General features: G+C 36.4%; 2 pseudogenes; both read right to left on the bottom strand.

Moving 5' to 3' along the window:
* The window catches only part of LOC113175929 (BCL-6 corepressor-like), a 43479-nt pseudogene extending 39256 nt beyond the window's left edge, over positions 1 to 4223 (bottom strand).
* Positions 4224 to 4526: 303 nt separating this feature from the next.
* On the bottom strand, positions 4527 to 5342 carry LOC144248993 (BCL-6 corepressor-like; annotated as a pseudogene).
* Between the last annotated feature and the right edge of the window lie 17515 nt (positions 5343 to 22857).

A 22857-nucleotide genomic window follows, 5' to 3' on the forward strand; every position in this document is an offset into this window, starting at 1 on the left:
ATATCTCTCTTCCAAAATCAAAATTCCTCACAAAGAGTGCAGGTGCTCTTCCAGAGGAGTATCCTAAGACAGGAAGTTCCACAGAGTTCCTTAACTCAGGCTTCCTTCAGCTCCCCCCCACTCAAGCATTGCCAATAAACAGGGCTGAGATTCACACAAGCCCAGTGGCTAGCAAAAAAGATATTATTCAGAATATTAATGAAGTTTCAAGTATGAGGAAATTTCTCACTCATTTATTAGTTCAATTTCTAAAATGAAAGTTTAACTCAGCCACGTACGTTATAAAAAAAACAGAATATAAAAATCTTGGCAGTGAGTGTTTTCAACCTAATTCACTTTTTGTAAAAATACCCTTCCCCCAAAAAGACATCTTCATGTTTGTGGCTGAGAAAATGACCACCCACCATCTCAGAAGCTGCTGATCTTCCAGGAGGAAAGAGCCATGACAGTAGGGTGCACTTCAATATTTGTCCAGAAAATCTCAAATTCCTTTCATTATCCATTTGTCCTCCAGTTTAGCTGTGAGATGCTACAGGTAATATGATTGTATCCTGTTAATAAATCCCACCTACTGCAAATTCTCATCAGAATTCCCATATCTCCTATATACTCACAGGTTGACATTCAGCCAGGGTGATATTTATGAAACTATAATTGAAGAATTTCAAAACAGCACAGAACCTGAGAGCCCACCTGAGAGATGCCACAAAGACCTAGCAAAGAGGATAAGTTAGATGATCTTCCTCAGAGCTTCTAGCTGGCAAATTCCATCATCTATACAAACAAATATACACCAAATTATGTCTGCTGTAGTTCTTTTGCATAACATGTTACCTTGTTATTAACTATACGACCATGTCTCAGAAAAATAATTTTTCACACTGCCTTATCCCTGCCTACCACAACATTTAAAAGAAGCATCAGTTCTTTCCTCTGTGAATGTCAAAAGCCATCTCTTTAAACCTAAACCAAGAGTTCCTTTGCTTCGCCTTTCTGGGTTCTAGAAGAGATATTATCCCATTCTTACCAACAACATCATTGCTCACAAGCTATTCAGGTTTTCTTACATTTCTCTTGGTTGTTCTGGCTTACAACAGCCTTCTCCAGGGTGAGCAACTTCAACTTTTTATCCTGATTTCCTTTCCATCTATCACAGTCTATTGGATTGAATTTGTGCATTTTGGATTCTTTGGTTGCTGGGTAGCCATGTTTCCTCTCTTTCATCTCCATCTCAGAGAAATGTATCATTGCATACTAGGCCAAGGGAATGGACATTGAAAAATAATAGTGATAGCATCTTATCATAGAAGCTGTTCATTCGTTTTACACTGAACAAAAGGATTTCTGAAGAAAGATTTTTCAAATCAACTCAAATTTTAGGAGATAAAATTATTTACCACATTCTTTCATAGAGTCAGTCTCTCTCTCTCTCTCTCTCTCTCTCTCTCTCTCTCTCTCTATATATATATATATATATATATATATATATATATATATATATATATATATATATATATAAAATGTATACACATACATACATACCAAAAGGAGCATATATATATACACATATGTAGATATAGCAGTAGATATACGTATAGACATATATAAAATGTAATTAAAAAAATATATATAAAGATATATAAATAAAAATAAAGATATATAAACATATATACATATATATATATATATACATATATATGTAAAAGACATATTGTATATAAAAGACATAAAGATGCATACCTATGCACGGAAAATCATGTCTCTCTTTTGCTTTAAATTTTCTAACTATCAAGAAAAGTATATGGTAATTTTTTCCAAACCATTACTCCCTGAATTTGTGGGTCTTCACTGAATTACATTAGTTTTAAAAAACTGATCTTGTAAATGTTATGGAATAAAAGAGCAAGATTTTACACAAGATTTCATATATTAAAAAATCCTGGTGACAATTTAACTTTCAACATTTTATAAATATTTGCCTCCAAATTATCAAGTTCCCTCCTTACTCATTCATCAAATATCTAGTTGTGTGTGTGCTTGTGTGTGAGAGAGACAAGAGAAATAAAGAGAGAGGAAGAAAGAATGAGAATAAACTTTGGTCTTTGCCTTTTCTTCCTTGTTTTTGGTAACAAACTAAGCCTACAAAAGGAATTTTCACGTGTTGTTTCTCAGAGGTCAACCACAAGTGAAGTATCTTTTCAAGCATGGAAATGCCCAACTTGAGGGATCTGAACTGATAGGGGCTTGAGTGGCAGTCTAGGAATGGTGTGAAAAAGAATGAAGTTTGTGAGTAGAAGAAGGGAGTGGAAAGAATTTGACTTCTGCATAAGATCCATGTCTAGTGATCTCTTTCACTAAGATGTAGTGTTACCCTACTCAAATTCTAATGTCTTCTCTCATCCTACAATTGATCTTCAGTGATTGTTCTGAGAAATCATGATTTTATAATTTTTAGCCCTCTTTCTTCACACTTTGGAATTCCTAGCTTTTCTTCCAAAGAGTATGGATCCCAAGTCTCTCTTCAAATATCTATCAGTATGATTTATTGGAAACTTCAAAATGCACAATAATTAGCAGATGCTAGGTGAGAACATTCAGTAACTGTAACGTTATCCCCTAAGAAATTAATGAGACAGACATTTCTTTTTGATGGTATACTGAAACACACACACACACACACACACACACACACACACACACACACGAAAAAGAAACAGAAGAGGCAAACTGCATAGTGAATTAGATAAAATTATGTTATTCACTTTCCTTTTGATATCTGGAAATAAAATTCAAAAGTTTATGTAATTTTCTAGTAAGATGATTGAAAAAGAGAATTTACAGAACTGAGCTCATAGTAAGTAATGAGCAGGCATAAAGATTGATCTCTCATTATTCTTTCATGATATAATTAAAGTCGATCCTTAGCAGATCATTAAATAACTTCATCTTGTTTTTATAAGTATGTAACAGCATATTTTTTCCAAACATTGCAAAAATAAATTAGCCTTACTCATTTTTTAAATTTATGTAAAACACAGTAGGAAGTTCATAAAAAAAATCTGCCATGATTAACTAGCTAATACATGCTTGATTACATCCCACCATGTAACTACGTAAGGGAATTTTTAAGCAGCAGTTCTAGGTATTTTGTTATCTTATTGTATAGAATTGGAACAACTATGAACTTTATGTAGTCTCTGTTATCCTTCATAATAATTAAAATATTTTATCAGTATTTGAGAAGAATAAATTAAAAGTTTTCCCACACACAAATACCCGAGTTACTACTCAGACCCTCTTACTGACCATGTTTGATACATTCAAATTACAATAAACTTCAAAAATCAAAAATGCCTGGTGCCCTGCCCTACCATATTCCCTAATCATCTTTGTACATTAAAATGACTGATGAGTTACTGACATTCATGTGGGGAACTCACTTATAATGCTTGCTGTTCCCAGCTGAGTTGTCTGGATTCTGCATACAGTTCATTAGTGACACACTTGAATTGATCCCCCATGTAACCTGCTGAATTTTTAATTCTCTTTGACAACTTAATTTTGATTTCAGAACTTTACTCTTTGATTTTCGCCTCATAAGCTACTTCTTTGGTATAGATACGGGTGGAGTTTCCACTCTGAAGGAAACTGGCCAAACATCATGGTTTGGTATCCTCTTGGGTCTCACAAAATTATAGCAGGGCCATAATATCCCAGAGCTGGCTCCAGGAACAGAGTAGAGTGTGGAATCACTTGGTTCTCTTTATTGTTTCTTGCTAAGATTCTGTCCTTGTTTAAGCTGAAGACTGGTTGGCCTGAAGACTGTTTGAAATTATCAGCATCAAGGAAGTTATCAATTGTCCCACCTACTTTTTCAGAATGATGAAATTACAGTGTTGCTACAAGAGCAGATCATTTATCTGCTTGTCAGGCACAGAGCTCTGATCATCATTATCAGCTTTGAAGTCTTCATTGAACACATTTACTGCAGTTTTAGCATCTAATTTTTTCTAGGAGAAATTCTACATGGACAGCTCATAGCTAGTTTTTCCTTGATTCCTGCCGAGATTCAGTCTCTGGTTCTTGGTGGAAACTTTCCAGTATCTCAGGAAATTGATTGAAAGTTGTGTCTCCACAGATATCTCTCTCATAAAACTGGGGCTGGCACTTCCTCTTTGGTTTCTCCTCTTCAGTGATCTCTGTGGTGAGTGTAATATCGACATGATACGCACCATTCCCAAACCTATGGCATTGTAAGTTACATTCTCTGATAGCTTATATCAGGCCAGACTTTGGAGCAAGTTTCCTAGGAAACAAACTGCCATGATATGAAAAGACTGACAGAGACTGGTCCTATACTATGTGAACCAGGAAACTCCTGCAAAAGGGAGCTGGTAAGGACCTGAATGCTCCCTCTGGAGACAGAAATATTGAGCTTTGAAACTTGTTTGCTTTGAAACTTGGTTCTGGATTGCTGGCTGTGACACTGGTAATGCTTGTGCTGCCTTTGTGTTTCATAGAAATGGTTAAATATGGCTCATGTGCCGAATGATGGATGATGCAGTATCCATGGGATACCTACTAGATTTGGTATCACCTTCACTGGCATTAGCAGGGAGTGATACAGAAGCTGAGCATCCCATCCTAAAAAATGACCATGAAATAATGGTGATCTCAGCATCTGTGATACACATGCAGGGACGTGATAAACTCTGTTGTTTGGAAATCACCCAGTCCAACACCATGTTTTCCATTAACATGTATTTTACATGATTTCCTTCATTCTGTCTTGGCCCAGGAAGCATCGAGTTTGAGGAGTAAGAATAATCAATTTCATATATATAAGTAGAACGTAATTTTCTGGAGGAAATAATGCTTCTTTCAGAATTTTATTTGCAGAGGGCACTAAGCCAGTTTTGGTTCTACAATGAATCAAGACCACAGGAGGCATCTTTCCCATGTTGATAGCAGTGGAAGGATCTATATCCATATCTTCTTTAGAAGACAATCCTAGTGGCTTATCTTTGTTCCTGGTGGTAATTACTTGCTTCTCCAATAGAGAAGATAGGCAATCATTTTTTTTTCTATTGAACCACTCTTTTCTGGGAATTCCCAGGTACAGACTGGACACTTCTTCCCTCTTCCAAAAAGTTAAAATTATTGCCATTGGAAAGGGTGGCCTTGTGGAACTTGCTGCTGACTATCATGTATGGATTCAATAGACTGACCAGGGGAGACATGGAGAGCTTTACATCCTGCTTATAAAATTCAAAATGGGTGTCTGAAGTGAGTAGGGTGGGAAAGCAGATCTGGGATAAGGGCTGAAGAGAGACAGACAACATAATAGTTGTCTCCCCTATTGATTCCCCAGAGCTGGTTGTGACAGAGGGCACCCAATGCTATTTAATGTTCTGAATTTTGGAAAAGGAATGGGAAATGCTAGAGTTCTCAGGGCTGGTGTCCATTTTCCATGTAAGCTTTTGTGTGAGAAGTTGCCAAGAGGTGAGGTGCCTTGAATTGATGAAAATGTTGAGAGCTTCTACAGCAAATTTAAGGATGATGGGATGTAGGGACTGACACAATGAGGTGGTGAAAGGTAGATGGAATTCTCTCCATTAGAGTAGACTGCAGAATACAGTGGCTAAGCCAAAACTGAAGTACTGCTTAGATACCAAGTCCTTGAACCTGTTCTGCGAACATTAATTGGTAGGCTTAAGAAAGCATGGGTAGTTGGAGTGACCTCCTCTGTGTAAGGATTGATACAAGACAGCTGTGGATTACTAGTACTACTGAGGCTAAGAGGAATACATTTGCCACTCTCAGGCCTTTTAAGCTTTGAATTTCCTCTGCAACCACTGGATCTTTTGTTATTTCAGGTAATTATATATAATTACCTGAAATACCATTCATATATATATATATATATCATATATGTATATATACATATATGATATATTTATATATCATTGAGGCCATCTAGAGGATTTTTAGAGTTGGTGGAAGACTCCAGGAGTATTTGGTTTGAACTTTGTGTCTGGAATACTTTAGCAAGAAACATTTTTTAAAAACTGGAGTGTTTGTGGTAATTTCCTGATGATCCTCTGAGCCCAGTTCAGAATATATGATGTTTCCTGAAACCCAGAGTCCATCCTAGTTCATGCCAGAATGGTTCATTCTCAGTATTTCCAGGTCAAGGATTTTATGGGCTTTGCATCTACCTTTGCAGAAAAAGAACAGAAGAGAAACTAACAACTAATTCAACATGATATAAGTCTAACAAACTGAACAGAAATAGATGAAGATGAACTAAAAAGAAAGTATCCACATGGCCTCTTTCTCCCCCATCCAAGCTCTAAGGGCAGTGTCATGCCTGTTTTCTTCACAGTTTTTGGAATTTGAATTCTACAATCTCACAGACATTTATACTTTTAGACTGAAGGATTATTAAGTCATTTACTAACTCTGGAAATGTCACCTTCATTGCAAAACTCCTTTGCTGGAAGTGGAAAGACAAGTCTAATAATTCTCAGCATCAGCCTCAAAGGCACATAGGGTATACCCCAAGTCTTTTAATACTGAAGTGGGATGTTCAGTTTGTTTTTCCTGGGTGAAGAAAGGTATTATTTAATTGAACAGGTATTGATTTTTGGAGGACAGAAACCGGAAAACAATGTGTGCCCCATTTCTAAATCAATAAAGAGGCCAGGAGTGAAATTGTGGTGTATCTTTTGAATTTGTCTTCCAAGTACCTGAAGAGGCAATAGCATGTTTCATATTTTCCTGGAAATATACGCCCTGGAAGCCATAAATTTACCAATCTGGGAGTACTAAGGCAAAACATATATTATGAAAGAAAAGGTACACGTGTCTTGCCAATAAATAGGGGAAAGTACAGTGGAGCAGCAAATCTAAATAAGAGTACTTCCAAGAGATAGGGACCCACATCTTGCACCAGAGTCTTTCTAATGAAGCCTACTTATTAATCCCTTAATAAGCTCTTTAATATGATGCAAATAAATGTGTAATTGATTACCAATCATTAATACTAAGGTATCACATCAACTGAAACCATCAATCTCCTATAACATTATGGTCAAGAGGTTCTTTCCCCTAAATTTCAGTATGGTTTTTAAATGAACACTATACACATTTTTCTCTGTTTAAAAGGACATATCCATATCATGAAATAATTCCTCACTTAATCTACATATTATAAATCTTTTCAGAATCTAAAATGTACATGTAAGAACTGCATTATGAAACACCTCTGTTTTAACCTATATTAAAACCAAATGATGATTCAAGTAAAAAAGGAAGGCCATCATTTACTGTAGCACTTTTCACAACTTTGAAAAAAAATTAACCTTAGTTTTAATCAAATGACAAATATATTTTAAAAGTGTGATAGTGTATAGATTCAGCTTAATCTAACTGCATCCTTCTTGAGTTTTATCTGCTGTAATTGCCCCTGTGTAACACCAAGTTGGTTTCTCCTACATAGATTCCCAGTATACCATAAATAGACAAAACCACAAAGTAGATGTAAACTTATACCTAGGCCTTGACATCACAATATGCCTGACTTTTTTATATAAACTTGAGATAAATTGGTACCCTCTAGCTTGGAAGGAGTCACTTTTTTCCTGAAAATTTTAAATGCCCCTACTTCTGACTCAAAACAGTAATTTAAGTGATTTTGCTGCCACTTAGTCAACCATATTTTCTGCATTTCTGGATTTGCCTGCCTCTTCTGTGGTCTTTCACCACCTTAGAACCACACTGGATTGAAGAAACTACACAGTGAACTATCATTTAATATTCCAACAGAATTATATCCTGTCATGTGAAGAAACATAGATAAACCTATAGAACATCATGTTAGATTAAATAACTCAGTTACAGAAAAATGAACAAGGTGTCACTAATTTATGGAACCCAGAAAGTATTCTTTAAAATGTACCAAGTAGGGCTGGGCAGAGTGGTGCATGCCTACAGGGGCTTGGGAGGCAGAGGCAGGAGGATGAAAGTTCAAAGCCAGCCTCAGCAATTTAGTGAGGCACTGAATAACTCAGTGAGACCCTGTCTCTAATATTATAAAATAGGGCTAAGGATGTGGCTCAAGATCAAGTGCCTCTGAGTTCAATACCTGGTATTAATCCCCACCTCCACCCTCAACCCCCCAAAAGTACAAAGTAGTTACCAGAGGCTATCGAGGGTAAAGAGAAATAGATGGAGATTGAGTCATCAACAGGCTGAGTCATGCACAGAATAAAAAAATAATTACTTTCTGTTTTTAGACCGCAGAGGTGTATAACTATATTAAATAACACTGTAGACTTCCAAATAACTAGTAAAATCTTAAATTCTTCATCACCATGAACTGATAAATTATTGAAGTGATGAATATACTTCCTAACTTGTTTTTATCACTGTGCAATATATACAAGTGTTGAAACATCCAAAAGCTCCCCAAGAATATGTGCAAATTTGTGTGTCAATTAACAATAATATAAAACTTTTAAAGCAGACAAATCATATTACATGAACTCTGCACAGTGAAGAAAACAAATATAAAGTGCTAGCTGCATGTGAAAATATATTCACAAGTCATTAATCTCATCTTTTGAATTAAAAACAAAACATATCATAAATCAACACAAAGACAAGAAATAAATAACTTGATTTAAAAGCAGATATAATTCGTAAATAGACATTTCTCGAAAGAAGACAGAAACACAATGGCAAGTAGTTAGAAATCAAAAGAACAAGGCACTTCAGTTCAATAATAATCCTATTAAGAAAACAAAAAACAAATTGTAAAATCTCTGGTGAAAATGTGAAGAAAAGGAACACAACATGCTACTGATATTAGAGTAAATAAATATAGCCATAATGAAAAAAAAAATAGGGAGGCCCCTCAAAAGAATTAAAAATACAACTACCATTGATACACCAAAAATATAACCAATACACATCCAAAAAATTAACCAAGGTGGAAAGATATATATGTTTTATCATATATATAATATATATGGTAACAATACACAGGAAATAAAATCCACCTAAGCCTAAGTGACCATCATTGAGTGACCATGTGAAGCAAATATGAGAAATATAAATAAATATTATTCAGTCTTAAAAAATGAATAAAACCTGTCTTTGAGGTAATGTAGCTTAACACAGAGCCTATTATGTAAGTGAAATAAGTGAAGTGTAGAAAGGCACTAAAAGATGATTATTCTTTATGGAATCTATACAATTTGACCTTATAGCAGCTACGAGTATAATATTGGTTACTAGGAACTAAAAACCATGGAGGTAAAAGAGTAAGTGGGAGATATTGGTCAAATGTTACAAAGTTTAGTCATAGAAAATTAATAAAGTCTGGAAATCTGTTATGGCTAGGAAAGTATGGATGCTCTTTTAATTGTGAGAGGAATATGTCCCAAAAAAACACTGTGATTGGTAATATATTCAAAAATTCATTTAATCCACATATCCTACAGGTTAGAAATACAGAACTGTATCTCTAACTCTAGCAACAGAAAAGTGAAAATGTATGCTATAGTCTCTACTCGATGTATATCACTTTTGTACACTCTTACAGTAAAAAAATCATACATGCAATCATCATCAGTCAGCAACTATCATTTGAAAACTGCTAACAGTAAATATTAAATGATTTCACCATAAAATGGGTACCACAGACTAGCTATTTATATATGTTTCCTTCACTGTGCAAATGTTTATATGGTAAAATATATCAACAAGCTTAATTCAACAATTTTACAATATACAAATTTCAAAACATCACATTGTACAATATTTTTTTATTTTTTTTACTTAAAATCATAAATATTACAATGATCTGAAACTTGCGACACTAAAGTTACATAAACACAAATAAATAACTGAAAAACAACTTATCATATGTTAGGAGATAATAAAAATCATATATTGATAATCAGTATGTTCATATAATATAAAGATGTCTTAAAAACTCAACAACCACACAACCCAATTCAAAAATGGGTAAAGGACATAACGATGTACTCCTTCAGAGATCTGTAAATAACTGTCAAGGAAGATAAAAAATGTTCAAAACAATCACTAAGCACAAGAATAAACAAACCAAAACCACAGTGAGGAAAACAGTGGTGAAGAATAAGCCAAATCCTGCCTCTAGTACAGATTAGAGGAATATTAAACTGACCAAGTCAAGCAGGATTCTCCAGTCCCAACCATCACTACAGAACTGTCGTCAATCACAGAATCCACTCTGGACACCAAATTCTCCATGAGGGCTCACTGTCTGCCACAATTTGTGGTCACCTCCCACTGACTCAGGGTATCAACAACTAGAGAAAAAGCAAATGTTTCTACTTAAGAAGTGACAAGGGCAATAAGACCTTCAGGAAACTAGGAGGAAATCCACCTTTAACGAAAGACTAGATTTTAATTCACATAGGAATTGTAAGGTTTCTGCTATCCTTTAAATCAGTCACCTGTTGTAGACACCTATTTCCACATACACTGTAGACCCACAAAGCCTAACCTTTGGCCCTAAAATAAACTAATAAGCTTTTTTTTTCTATTTTGTGGCAAACAAACCCCAAGTTATAAGCAAAACTCCAAGCATAGCCCATTCATGATTGTGTATTGTACACTAGCAAAATGAAGAGAATGCACGCACGCACGCACGCGCACGCACACACACACACACACACACACCAAAGAGAGCAAGAAATATTAATTCATATCTGTAAGATGATCACTTTCCAAAATTAAAAAAAAAACATAAAAATACAAAAATCAGAAAGGAAATGGAGAAAATTTTGCATATGTGTACTGTGAAGATTGTATATATATGCAGCTGCTAAGTACAAGGCATCAATGTTGCTGAAACAGTTAAAAATAGGTTTCTCCAACTCTGAATATATATCCAGTCTATGAAAACAATCAGCTGAAAACTGGCCAGTGGGAGTCAAAGTCTGCTGGTCTATGAGTTTTTATAATGTTTCCAGGGGAAACAATCAAAAGGTATTGGTATATAAAATTGGCAGTTTGTTGTTTTGTGACAGGGGGCAGGTCCAGCTGTACACAAATTTGGGAGGGTAGAGAACTTGGCAGGGAGTGCTATAGCTTGGTCCAGAGCAAAATTTGGTGCCTACAGCAGCATTTACCCCTGAAACAGATCCCCATGGGCATATCTATGATACCCATACCCAGAGGCATTCCAAAGACCTGCCTCCCAGATGTAGTTTCCCTTCACATATTTTTTCTTCCTTAGCTGAGTTCCAAAGACTGAATTTGGATCCAGGAAAAGAGATCTGGTGTAGATAAATTATAGAGCACAATTCTTTGGAAATTGGTGGACTAAGGTACACTGTGAAATTTCTAGGTTACTTAGCAATCCAGAACTAGAAGGGATTAGGACTGGACTGATAGACTTATGATTCTATCCAATGTTTTGAAATATCAAGTGATATATTTGTACAATAGTTAAATATAAAGGACCCCAAGCAAGCAGGTCACTGCTTCTATCCACAGAGATATCCAAATGACATATCATATAGGATTGAATATTGACCTGATCCCCTTACCTACAAGTAATCCCAAACCTACAAGTCCCTGAAAGCAATCTCTCCAACTTAATTTACTTCAACAGGAATAATTTTTTTGTTCATTTTGATGTTAGGTTTTATTTTTTCTTGTACTTTTTTCAGTGTTTTGATTCCACCAATATTTTCTACTATAATTTTTATAAGTTTTCACATATTTTTAAATTTGTGGCTTGAATTTACTATGCAGTCTTTATCTTCTTTCTGATTTTGTATTTCCTCCTTCTAGGCATAGAAGGAACATTTCCATTATATAAATGATATATTTGAAGAATGCAACGTCAACAACATACTGAATGGAGACAAACTGAAAGCATTTTCTGTAAAATATGAAACACAGCAAGGACAGCAACTCTCACCACTATTCAATAGAGTACTTGAAGTTTTAGTCTAAAGAAAGAAGTAATATGAATATAAATAGCAAAGGTGAAATTAAAAATTATTCCTCATTTCAGATGATACTTTTATACTTGAAGACCTGAAAAGCTGCACCAGAAGACTTATAGAGCTGATAAACAATTTAGTGAATAGGATACAAGATCAATATACAAAAACCCATAGCCTTTCTATTTTTTTTTTATATTTTCCAAAGTGTTTTATTTGTTCTTTTTTACTTATAGAGTAGTTGACAGTAGAGTCAATTTATATCTTAGAACTATGATCCCAATCTTGTGTGTGTGTATGTGTGTGTGTGTGTGTATGAAAGTTATGCACTAATAAAAAATCATAGTAATAAACTTAACCAAATAAGATAAAGTTGTCTACAATGAAAACTGTAAAACAATTTGAAGAACACATTAGAAGATGGAAAGACCAAGGATAAGCATAATTTTTTGGTACAATGGCCCTATTATCAAAAGTAATCTACACATTCAATGTAACCTTCCTCAAAATAGCAATGACATTCTTCCCAGAAATAGAAAACAACTTAGAATTAAAGTGACAGCATGAAACATACACACTAGCCAAAAAAGTTCTGAGCAAAATAGTGAAAATTTAGAGGCATCAGAAAATTTAGAGGCATCTTAAATTGTCCTACAGAGCTATAGTAATAAAAACATCATGGCCTAAAAAAATACACATTAACTAAAGGAATGGAACAGAAAACACAAAGACAGAAACCACACATCTGAAACCATCATACTGTTTTTTAAGAACATTTATTTTTTGACAAAGGTCCAAAAAGAAATACATGAAGGAAAAGAACTGTTTTAACAAATAGTCCTGAGAAAACTGTATGTATATATACAAAAGTGAAACTATGTTAATGTGTATCATGTTATATAGAAGTTAATTAAAAATGGTCAACCACTTAGTCAAAATATGAAACTGAAAGTTCTGAAGACAACAAGTAAGACACTTCACTTATTGTTTGATTTGAAAGTTAAGTCATGCTGACCTAATTCTGCTCATACATCTCATTCTACACAAGCAGTTGGCACCCCTTCCTATAAAAGCCCAATTGCATAGAAGCTGACCATCTCCACCATCAATCTCTTGTTCCCTAACCACAATGTCTTTAAACTATGAAGCTGGTGCTATTTTATTTCCTGAGTGGTTATGGAAGATGCCAATTCTGAGAACTTGATGACACTTTATGAAATGTGTCTTGTAATTGTGCTTGCCTTTCCTGCCCCACTCCTTTGTGGTTTTTCTGTTCAAAAGGCTCCTTGACCTGCATTTAGTGTTTTGAGCTACAGAACTGTCTGTTTTCTGCTTCCTTGGCCCAGGCCAGATAAACCCTTTGTCTTTACTTCAAAAAGACCTGGAGTTTTATTTGGATTTTGGAGTAGTTCTTAACAGTGTAGGCAAAGGATTCCTATATAGGACTAATAGCTTATAAAATAAGAGCAAGAATAAATAATAGAACAGCATCAGACTATACAGCTTCTTCACAGCAATGGAAAAACAGAATGAAGATATTTTTCTTACTGAATTTTTCTTACTGAAAGAGATAAATCATTGTCAGCAATTCCATCTATAAAAATATTAGTGCCAAAATAATATTTTAAAAGTATGCAACAGGAAAACCACAGCTATCCCATTCAATAAACTGGCAAAAGAAATGAGCAAACAACACTCAAATGAAAAATTACAAATTGCTAATAATTATATAAAAACTGTTTATATAGGAGTGGGGCAGGAAAGGCAAGCACAATTATAAGACACACTTCATAAAGTGTCATCAAGTTCTCAGAATTGGCATCTTCCATACCCACCCAGACATATTTGGCCATCAGGGAAATGACTTTTAAAAGAATTTATTTAGATTCAATCTCACCCCAGTCTGAATGGCAATCAATATATAAATGACATTAAATGCTAGTGACAATGCAGGAGAAATTAATACTTATACATGTTGTTGGAAATTTAAAATCATATAGTAACTATGGAAATTGCTACCCTCTGATCCAGCTATACCATTCTGCAGTATTTATCTGAAAGACTTCAGAGTCAGTGTATTTTAGTGATATATGAAAATCCATGTTTTCTGCAGTATATCTTCCGAAAGTCAAATTATAGAATCATTATAGGTGTCCTTAATTATATAAACTGATAAAGAAAAATGGCTTATACACATGATTATTTTTATGCACTAACCTTAGAGAAGGCTCTAAATCACATGAAGACCTCAATACTTTTTATCTCTGTATTCAGCAACTGAAAGCCAATATGCTTTAGAAACAAGAAGTTTATAGGGGACTGGTAATAATCAAAAGCAAATTGTTCTCTTATACCCACAAACTCTCATTTTTGGACCCTATATCTTGCATTTGTAATCTAGAAAATAGAAGGAATAAACAAAGACAGGTGAATGTGGTTGCCTGGTTTAATATTGAAGAGAGAAATTCTAATCTGTGGTAGCTCTGCTCCCTTCCCCAAAAATAGTGAGAAAGACATGCCTAAGTGGATCAATAAGGGTTTTGGAGTCAATTACTAACCATGTAAGTTGCATACTTAGGAAATATGGATTCCCTTCTTTCATATGCAGTCCTTTAAATCTAGGAAAAAGGGTAAGGCCAAAAATTATTCTTAGGAGTTTTAATGAACTAGTCTCAGAAAAGAATCACTGGCTTAGCCATTGTCTTAAAGCAATCATACAGCAGAGAACCAAGGAGCAGTCTAAGAGGATATGATCAGGCAGTGGAAATAATTATTTCTCACTGGGGGCCCCTAGGTATTTAATATTTCTTGACACTAAAGGTGAATAATTTTCCAGTCTTTTTTTACTGCAGCTTAAGAAACTGTACCCAAAGCTACAGGTAGTAAAATGGGCAATTCAACCAGACATGGTGATATAAAAAAATAGCCAATTTCTGAACTAAATGTTCCATTTTAAATCTCTATTTTCAGAGACCATATCCCTGAAAAAATTTGGAAGATTGAGTCCTCCCACTTAAATACATGGTATGCAGATATAATTTAAGTCCAAGTGATTAGCTCCACAAGGAATTTTTAATCCAGTTTCTCTCCTACAAAGTAGACTTTTGCTCCATATTGAAGTCTCACAAACTTCCTTCAAACCCCTTCTTCCTCTACTCTTAAAGTGGCCTCCCGTATTGTCAGTGCTCTCTCCCTTTGGGATCACACCTGAAACAAGGTGGAAATGGGGAATGTCTGTTTTTTTATTTTTGTTTTTCTAACACTCTGATTCAGGTTTTTGGAATTTCAGGCATAATTATGAGTTTTTGGCTTGGGAGAATTTAGGATTTCATGTGTCAGAAAGAGTTCAGGATAACTCTTATAAACCAATAAAGCTTTCCATTCCATTAAAAACCTTAGATCTTTCAATGTAGAAGTGTCTTCCAAGTTTTTTTGTTGTTATTGTTGTTGTTTTGTTTTGTTTTTTTCCCAAAATACATCCTGCTGCCCACATACTAAAATTACAAGGGCAAAAATAACTCCCAAAGTTGTGACTTCCAGAAGATCTTGGATTCAGTCCTACTCTGCCGCTGGTACCTGAAGTGACAAGTCCTCCCTACATGACTCTTCTACTTTATGTTGAACAATAAATTTAACTTATAGACTTTAATTTATTAGGACTTCTTCATGTATGCAAATCAAGCAGAACTTACCATCTAAAGACTCAGTTTGCCAGAAATCACTATAAATCATTGCCTATTGACTTTAGACCACAAGTTACTCTTCTTTTTTTTCTCTATCAGAATCTTCCTCCAAGCAGCTTTAACAATAACCTAGTTTCCAGCAAATAATCACAGTACTGGCTGGTGAGGAACACTCTAAAACACAACCAAGCAAAAACACTCCAGTTACTGATATCTTCGTCAAACAATTTTTCAACAAAAAGTCAGACATCTCTTTTTGAGGAACACCATGAAGGCAACCACCAAGATGTTTGAAAAGTTCTGGAAGCCTGCAGAGAAAGAGTGCTTAGTTGACCCAGGAAACAGAGGCCATTTGTTCTCTCCACCACACACAGAAACTACTTCATCAGGAAGCAAGGAACCAGATTTTTTAAAAGGCTTTTCTTGCCCAAAATATTGCTTACCAATTAGTCTCCAGCTCTCAAAATGAGCAGGTGACCTAGATTTTTTTTTAAAAAAGTCCTTCAGGCCTCAAACTGGTGGGGAAGTTGTAAAATAATGCCTCATGCCACATCTGGTAAAATCATTAGGATGGGACTGAAAAAAAAATCCTGGGAGTGTGTCAGAGCTTCTAATGTGGGAAATTAATAAATGTGAATCCATCCATTCAGGTCAAAAATTTAAAATATCTAATTGCCTTTATATATTATTTTATGAATTAGTCTTCTAGTTACTTAAGATCACATCAGTTTCATTACTCCTGCACTCACAACTCTGCATATGTTCCTTTCTTTTTTCTTTTACTTTTATAGAATGACAAACTGATAAGAAATAATGCTGATGTGGTTCACAGAAAAAATATAAATAAGAGAGAACAACTGAGGAGTTGCCAAGCTGTGGCACTAGCAGGCATGAGTTAAGGACACAATCTCAGTAACAGCAAGTGCAAAGAATCCAATTCTCCCATCATCAATATGTGGCAAGAAGCCCTTAACTGTGTGAGGCTATACTCTTTCCCACTTCTCAGACACACAATCCCCATCTTTACTATAGTGACTCCACTTACTTTTCAGGTGTTGAGTTGTACTTATTCTGCAAGGGGCGTAGAGAATAGCTTATATAGCTTTGCAGTTCACTATACTGAAGAAGACTTCCTACTTAACCAAAGTATTATCCACAGGCAATAGAACAACTCTGAGAACAATGGAACAACAGCCATGAGCCTGTAGTCAGAGCACCAAAAACTCATTGGTTCTCATTCATATATGGATCCAGCAATCTGTGCACAGCACAGAAATGCATGTGGGGATACAGAACAGTCTTGGAATAAAGCAGGAGAAAATATGAGTGCCATCTCCTGTCCTTTTCTTGATGAAATTGTGCCCCAAAATATATGAGCACCAACAATTTCAACCCCTGAATGAATGAAAAATAATTAAATGTCCTCAATACATGTAATTGTACTGCAACCAGAATCCAAAAACAGACACTGAATTCAGACTGCATATCCACCATTCCTAGAGCCACAAGTGTCACATGGGCAGAAGTACTGAAACCCATCTCTCCTGGTCATTCATCACACGTTTTGGGATAAGTTATTCCATATGTCTTACTTCTTTAGAGAAAATAATCCTATTTCTTCCTTAATCTCTTTAATCTCCTTGGAGGAGTAACAACAGAGACAAGAAGGAAGGGAAAAAAGCAAAGGAAGGAAGGAACTTCCTTTGCAAATAGCACTGGATTTGTAAAACACTGGTTTCAAGTCCTCCCTCTTTGGGTATTAATTTCTTCCTGTATTTAAACACTAATTTACATCAGCTTCTCTTTTTTTCTGACTTCTCTCCTAAGTGCTATGCTTTTAGATGCCTGTGATGCACCCAAGAACTGGTAGTTACTCTTACAAGGTGAATGGGAGGGATCATTCACAGCATAGCAAGACTGTGGAACCAACCTAGATGCCCTTCAATAGACAAATGGATAAAAAAAAATGTGGCATTTATACACAATGGAGTATTACTCTGCACTAAAAAATGACAAAATCATAGAATTTGGTGGGAAATGGATGGCATTAGAGCAGATTATGCTAAGCGAAGCTAGCCAAGCCCTAAAAAACAAATGCCAAATGTCTTCTTTGATATAAGGAGAGTAACTAAGAACAGACTAGGGAAGAAGAGCACGAGAAGAAGACCAACATTAAACAAGGATGAGAGGTGGGAGGGAAGGGGAGAGAGAAGGGAAATTGCATGGAGATGGCAGGAGACCCTCAGGGTTATACAACGTTGCATACAAGAGGAAGTGAGGGGAAAGGGAAAAATAATACAAGGGGGAGGAATGAATTACAGTAGTCGGGGTAGAGAGAGAAGAGGGGAGGGGAGGGGAGGGGAGGGGGGATAGTAGAGGATAGGAAAGGCAGCAGAATACAACAGACATGAGTATGTCAATATGTAAATCAATGGAAGTGTAACTGATGGGATTCTGCAAGCTGTATACGGGGTAAAATGGGAGTTCATAACCCGCTTGAATCAAAGTGTGAAATATGATATATCAAGAACTATGTAATGTTTTGAACAACCAACATTAAAAAAAAAAAAGAATATTTTGGGGGAAGTAATCATTTAAGTGAGAATGTGCCCGATCACAAGAGGGAGGTAATAGAATGGTTGATGGCTCTTAAAACATGGTGAAAAGAAACCCTGGGAAAGTATGCAGGAATTATAATTAATCTGGGCTGGAATTCTAGACTCCCATCATCTTGTTATCTCAATAATGTAGGAATTACATCTAAATTATAAGTTCCTGTATGTACTAAAAATGTATTCGTGGAGTGACTGGCATACAATAAAGAATCCAGAAGTTGAGGCAATCTCCTTTGGTGAATACTCTAACGAAAATACCTGCATTCACCAACTCCACACACTACATCTGATCCTGCCCTCCTCCCCTGGACACTATTCTCTCATTGACATTCTGCAATCCTGACATCCCATAACTTAAGTTTGTTTTAGGCTACGGACACCCAGGCAAAAACTATAAAGGAATAGTGGGGAGGCAACCTTAATTACTGAACACAATTAACCCGATGGTGGACCAAACGAGTGGGTACTCTTACTGTCACAGTTTTTGGTAGTAGCTATTTTGAAGTTCATGAGATTCACCTTTTTCGCAAGCTGAGGAAAAACCCACTTTTCAGTACGGATTTGTGAGGTGGTGGCCACTGCAAGCCAAACTTGGGAAAGCTCCAAGGGCCCATCACGCAGATGTGCGCAAGGAAGAACACTGCACACACACGCCCATGCATTAGCGGCACGCACACGCATGCGCAGTAGGTTGGTAGTGTCATGGCCCGTGGTTTTTCAGGGCGGGTCTGACCAAAAGCGAGGAGACTTTACCTGCCAGACTCTGAAAGGCTAACTAGTGCCCAGTACAGTCTCTTAGGTTTGATACGCTATTAGGCAATTCAATTAATAGTAACTTGAACTAGGGATTGAACTTCATGCCTCTTAAGTACAGGCTCTGCTACTTGTCAGTGGGGAAAGGTATCTCCAAAGATACCTTTTTGTTTCTGAGAAGGAAGGGGAAAATCCACCCAGAACTAGTAGATGTTCATGGCATAAAGGACTGAAAAAAAATTTCATCATGTGCCAGAGGCTAAAAAGAATATTTGGGGAAAGTATACATTTAAGTGAGAATGTGCACAATCACAAGAGGGACGCAATAAGAGGGACGCAATAGAATGGTTGATGGCCATTTCAACACAGTGAGAAGAGGGCTTGAGAAAGTATGTAGGAATTATATCAGTCTGTGAGCTAGTCAATCTTTGGAAATTTAGGCTTCCATCATCTTGTTATTTCATCAATACTGTAGAAATTTCCTCTGAATTACAAGTTCCTGGATGTACTAAGAATGTATTTGCTTAAACTGTTCATTAGGTATTAGTTGACCTGCACATGAAGGTTTTCAGATTTTATGGGAAAAAGGGAGTAAGAGTTCTTGAAGATTGAGGCTGGCCTGTGGAGTAACTAGCTTGGAAAGATATGCAGAAATTTAAATTAATGTATTCCCTTTACCCATTATTATATGTTCTTTCTACCTATTTCTTATTTCTTCCTTATTATCCCAGACTTGTTTTTCTTAAGTTTGTTTATTTATTTATTTATTTATTTATTTATTTATTCATTTATCAGTTTGTTCTAATTAGTTATACATGATAGTAGAATGCTTTGACATATCTTAAATAGACAAAATAGAACTTCTCATTCTTCTGGATGTACATGATATAGTTACACGGGTCATGTAATGCTATATGCATGTAGGGTTATAATGCCTGATTAATTCTGCTATCCTTTCTACTCCTGGTACCCTCCCCTCTCCCTTTACTTTCCTCTGCCTAATCCATAGTACTTCTATTCTTCCCAAACTGCTCTCCCACCCTATTGTGATTTAACATCCAAGTACCAGATAAGACATTCAGACTTTGGTTCTTTGAAATTGGAATATTTCACTTAGCATGATTTTTTTCTGTTTTCATCCATTTACAGACAAATGCCATAATTTAATTCTTCTTTAAGGCTGAGAAATACTCCATTGTATTTATATACCACAGTTTCATTCTCTTCCTTGTTTCCTGGTAATCTTCTTCTCATGCTCTTCCTCCCTACTCTTTTTTGAGTCAACTCCCTTATATCAGAGAAGACATTCAGCATTTGCTTTTTAGAGATTGGCTAACTTCGCTCAGCATAATCTGCTCTAATACCATAAATTTCCCTGCAAATGCCAAGATTTAGTTATTTTTTAGTACTGAGTAATATTCTGTTGTGTATAAAGGCCACATTTTTAAATCTATTCATCTATGGAAGGGCATCTAGATTGGTTTCACAGTCTAGCTATTGTGAATTGTGCTGCTATGAACATTGATGTGGCTGTGTCCCTGTTGTATGCTCTTTTTAAGTCGTTTGGATATAGTCCAAGAAGGGGAATAGCTGGGTCAAATGGTGGTTACATTCCCAGCTTTCCAAGGAATCTCTATACTGCCTTTCAAATTGGCTGCACTAATTTGCAGTCCCACCAGCAAGGTACAAGTGTACCCTTTTCCCCACATCCTTGCCAGCACATATTATTGTTTGACTTTATAATGGCTTCCATTCTTACTGGAGTGAGATGGTATCTTAAAGTGGTTTTAATTTGCATTTCTCTGATTGCTACTATGGTGAGCATTTTTTCGTATAATTATTGATTGATTGTATATCCTACTCTGTGAAGTGTCTGTTTAGATCCTTGGCCCATTTGTTGATTTGGTTATTTTTGTTGTTTAAACTTTTTGAGTTCTTTGTACTCTGGAAATTAGTGCTCTATCTGAAGTGTGAGGGGTAAAAATTTGTTCCCAGGATGTTGGCTCCCTATTTACCTCACTTACTATATCTTTTGCTGAGAAAAAAACTTTTTAGTTTGAATATGTCCGATTTTTGATTCTTGATTTTAACTCTTGCACTATAGATGTCCTATTAAGTAATTTGGAGCTGACCCCATGAGATGGAGATTAGGGCCAACTTTTTCTTCTATAAGACACAGAGACTCTGGTTATATTCCTAGCTCCTTGATCCATATTGAGTTAACTTTTGAGCATGGTGAGGGATGGAGATTTGTGGTGAGCCGTTCCTGTGAACTGTGGCCGCCATTACAAGATGGCGCTGGTTTCCCCTGTAGTCTGTGACAAACAACTCCTTATCAGAATGAGTTGGCACGCTGTGACTTGGCACCCTATGAGAAAAGTCCACGTGGCAGTTGTGCATTGGGGCTTTATCTGCTTTATTAAGGCTGGGGCACACGGGAGTAGTAGTAGTGGCAGTAGTAGTAGCAGTAGTAGTAGTGGCAGTAGGAGTAGCAGTAGAAGCTAAAAGACATGTCAATACAAAGGCCTAAATAAACAGCTGAAAGAAGAAAAAGTATCAAGGACCTGAATAAACTGCTGAAAGAAGATTCCTGAGTTGCGTCTTCCTTGCGGGCAAGGGGTCGCGACAAGTGGTGCCGAGACCCGGGAACCAGAACTTTCAGTCAGTCAGGGGTGGTGCACCGGTTAGTCCCAGGTAAGTGGGATCTGCGATCAAAGCAGGGATAGTCCCAGTAAGTGGGATCCGCGTCCAAAGCGGGGTCAGCTCCTCTACAAAGAAAGAGAGAGCCTCATATTTATTGCAGCTGCACTGTGTACTTTCACTTTTGTTTTCTGTGTTTCTTTTGTTGTGTCATTTCGCTTTTGTTTTTTGTGTTTCTTTTGTTGTTGTGTCCTCTGTAGATAAAGAGAGAGCGGGGAAAAAATAAATAAATAAATAAGACGCTCCTCTGTAGATAAAGAGAGAGCGGGGTTTTGTATTTTCACTTTCTTTATACTGCTTGGAACAGTATGGGTGCTACTCCCTCAAGCCCGATTTTGCTGGCCTTGGATGGGTTACTGCGTTCTAAGGGACTTAAAGTGAAGCGGAGCACATTACAGAGGTTTTTAGAAGAAACTGACTCTGTAGCTCCTTGGTTTGCTTTTTCAGGGAGTCTCATGATTCCCAGTTGGGACAAATTAGGGAAAGATCTGGATTTCGCTTACAAACAAGGAACTTTAAGGGGCGGTACCATTCCGCTTTGGAAATTAGTGAGGGGGTGTATAATGGATGGTAAATGCCAGAAAGCTGTGAGCGAGGGTCAGGCCGTTCTTGAGCAATTGCATGAAGAAAAATCGGAGGGGTCACATAGCGAGGTAACAGAAAGTCTTAGGAGTAAGAGTGGTGAACAGATAAGGGAGTCTGAAGTTAAACAGAGGAGAAGGCTCTATCCGGACTTGACTGAGTTAAAAACTCCCAAGGACACAAGTAGCTCGGAGAGTTCTGAGGAATTAAATCCACCCTAGCCGCTCTCAACCCCGCCTTCTCATCTTCCCCCTCCCTATCAGGCCCACAGAAAAGTCTTAATTGACCTTCTCCAGAATATTCACCATGGCTTATTTTAGGACTTTCAGCAAAAAAATCTCTACAAAAAGGTTTAATGTAGATAAACTTCCTATTTTCATGTTGCCCTGTTTTATTTGGCTACTGTCTGAAAAAATCAGCATTCCAGGCACTGGACACTCCCTTACTAGTTTTTCACAAAAATATGTAACAAGGCCTCTGGCCTTGAGCTGGGCTTCACAGTGCTGACTACATTTCTAA

This window comes from Urocitellus parryii, chromosome Y (genome assembly GCF_045843805.1).
Source record: "Urocitellus parryii isolate mUroPar1 chromosome Y, mUroPar1.hap1, whole genome shotgun sequence".
Taxonomy (NCBI): domain Eukaryota; kingdom Metazoa; phylum Chordata; class Mammalia; order Rodentia; family Sciuridae; genus Urocitellus; species Urocitellus parryii.